This window comes from Psammomys obesus, unplaced genomic scaffold (genome assembly GCF_907164565.1).
Source record: "Psammomys obesus unplaced genomic scaffold, mPsaObe1.curated_primary_1811, whole genome shotgun sequence".
Lineage (NCBI taxonomy): Eukaryota > Metazoa > Chordata > Mammalia > Rodentia > Muridae > Psammomys > Psammomys obesus.
In genome coordinates, this window is record NW_026596088.1 from 5,646,641 (window position 1) to 5,650,058 (window position 3,418).

Sequence of the window (3,418 nt, forward strand, 5' to 3'; positions counted from 1 at the left end):
AGAAAGAAAGAAAGAAAGAAAGAAAGAAAGAAAGAAAGAAAGAAAGAAAGAAAGAAAGAAAGAAGTAAAACAGGGCCAGGAGCTGGAGAGACCCAGGTCCTTGATGACACTGTTTGGTCTGGAATCCAGCCTGAAGCCAAGTGAGGCCTGGCTTTTTCTCAGCAGCATAAGCTAAACCCTTTCCAGCTGGAAAGGTCTTTCCAGTCTACCTTCTCTTCTAGTACTCCAAGAACAAAGAGTTTCCCTTCTTTGGAATTATAATTGCCTGGTAACAGGCTGTCCGTGAGGTGAGAGCGGCCATAGAGACAGAGTCCAGCTGGCCTTCCCTAGGATACAGGCTCCTGACAGTTAGTGCACTCTCAAATATTATCAGCACACAATTACAAACTTGCTACTGTCTGTAGCAGAGACTGTTTTTGTCTTCTCAACGGACTCCATTCCTCCCGCTATGGGGATGAAGGGAAGGCTGAGGCCCTGACTGGGTTATTCACAGGGCCAAACACCATTGGCCACAGTCATTGATCCAAAAGGGCACAGGCCTCACAGTATAAACCTCAGCACTTTCTTTGGGATTTGCCCGGCTAAAACTGGAGTGCCGCTGGGATGCAAGGGTAGAGGTCTGGTGCTGTAATCTGTCATGTCCCAAACATCCAGAGAAAGCTCACTTGCAACATGGGGGGGGGGGGGGGGGGGGCAAATACAGAGGTCTATTCAGCTGCTTATTGTCTACCAAAATCCTTTCTCCTTAATATCAGAAACTCCTTCCTAGCCTAGGTCACAGAGAGACCCCATCTAAACACACACACACACACACACACACACACACACACACACACACACAGCCACTTTACTTGTGAATCTGCACAACAGTGTGGTTGCTGTTCTTGGTTGTCAACCTGACTACATCTGGAATTAACTAAAACTCAAATGGCTGGGCACACCTGTGAGGGTTTTTGTTTTTTTTTTGTTTTGTTTTGTTTTGTTTTTTTTCTTAATTAAACCATTTAAAGTGAGAAGACCCACTTCTGATACGGCTCTTTGAGGTGGGAAGATCCACCTCTTGCTGGCAGCCTCTATAAAGGACGCAGAAGAAGGAAGCTTGCTCTCTCTTTGCCTGCTTGCTCTCACTCTCATTGGTAGCTCCATTTCTTCACCAGCATTGGCGCCTACTTCTTCAGGATTCCAGCGTATCCTGAAGACCAGTGGAGACATCCAGCCTCACAGACTGAACAACTGCTGGATTCTTGAACCTTCTGCTGGCAGACATCTATTGGTGAACTACCTGGAGCACAGCCATTCTAATAAAATAAAAATAAAATGTGTGGTAGTGCACGCACGCGCGTATAACACAGATATAAAAGACATATAACTTTGCACATAAAGTTCTGTTCCTCTAGAGAACCCCCACTAATTCAGATTTTGGTAGCACAAAAGTGGTTCTGGAGAGATGTCTCAGAGATTAATAGCACTGGCTGCTCTTCCAGAGGACCCCAGCTTCAATTCCCAGCACCCACATGGCAGCTCACAATTGTTACTCCTGTTTCTGAGGATCCTACACCCTCATACAGATATAGTAAATAAATTATTTTTTAAAAAGTGGTCCTAGATCAACAGAAGTATAAGAATGGGATTTTATTTATTTATTTTTTAGTATCAGGAATAGGCCTTCATTTTGCCAACACCAATCAATAGTTATTGAAGCCTCTCCAGTTACTGAAGCTTCTCCTGGAAGCTTGACGTTCTGAAAGTCCATGATGTGAACTATTTTACAAATTTAAGGTGACAAATGCATTTGGTTATCCTGATTTACCAATCATACGAGGCAATGGGTGACTCTGTATACAAAACTTTTGACAACTTGTGGGAAAATAGGGAAAATGGTGATGCTGGTCAGCTGCTCTTAGCATCTCTGGATACACTGACAGCAGAAAAGAATGAGCTCAGTGCTGAAACTGCGTAGCTCCAGATGCGCATAAACAGTCTAGAGCTTTCTAGGCGTGTCCTGGAAGAGAGTCTTCTCTCCAACAACCACAATCAAGTTTCAGACAATCAATCCAAAGCCCCCATTATAAGGTTGGCTGAATTATAGCAAAAATCCAAGTCTCAGCCTTGGAGGGTGTCAGCAGTTAAAGTTAAAAACAGTGTTGACTGGTATACGATGGGATCCAGTAACCTGGGGGTATCTGGGAAGACCCTAACGAAGCTGAGAACTCTGAACTCTCAGTTTCTCAAGGGTTTCTCTCACCTGAGGAAGTAGTCTCTCCACGCTCAGCAGATGTACTCATACCCCACCCCTGAAATACTGCCTTTTCTGCCTTTGACTGAGGAAATTAATCCTCCATTGTCTGCTAAGCCATCAGTGACTCTCTCTGAAGGAGACACAAGGCAAGACAATACTGATGTCTCTCGGTGCCCACCAATAGTTGCCTTAGACCTATAACCAGACTTATGGCTAGGCAGGCTCCTAGAAGGGAAACAGAAAGGGTAGTCCATGAGGAGGTGCATTCTGCTACTAGAGAGTTTAATGAATTTGCTAATTCATTCAAACAGAAGTCTGGGGGAATAGATTTTGTTTGTTTGTTTGGTTGGTTTTGGTTTTTTGAGATGGGGTTTTTCTGTTTTGGCCCTGGCTGTAATGAAACTCTGCAGACCAGTCTGGCCTAGAACTCACAGAGATCTGCCTGCCTCTGCCTCCCAAGAGTTGGGCCACCACCACAGACTTTTTAAGAGTGTGGGATAATGGTGGAAGCATCATAGAACTGGATCAGGCTGAGTTTACTGATATGGGCCCACCGAGTGGAGCTTCTAGGTTTAATATGGAAGTTCACACAGAAAGGTGTCAGAAGTTTGTTAAAACGGTTGGATGAAGCATTTGTCAAATGATGGCCTACTGAATAGGAGTTGGAGATGTCTGGTATCTCTTGGCTTAGTGTTAATACAGGTATTTTTTTTGTTGTTGTTGTTTATTTTTTTCAAGACAGTGTTTCTTTGTGTAGCCTTGGCTGTCCTGGACTTGCTTTGTAGACCAGGCTGGTCTCAAAGTCACAGAGCTCTGACAGCCTCTGCCTCCCCAAGTGCTGGGATTAAAGGCTTGTGCAACCATGCCTGGCTGATAACAAGATTTTGAGGTTCAGGGAAATTGCAGTGCTAGAGTAGGTATGCTTTGTAAAGCCTAGTCACAACTGGAGGGCCCAGGAGACACATCCTTCCCTAATCCTGTAAGACACAAAATATTGAGAGGGACATCAGTACATTTGAAGAGCTTTGTTGTTGCCTTTTTCCTTGTGCCAGACCTTGGTCAGGGATCCTTGGGTCAGAGATGATGTTAGTCAGTTGGATGAATTAAATGCAATGGGTTTAACTGGGCACCAAAGTGGCAGGGCCAGGTGTTGACTCACCAAAGGCGAAGTGATTATCA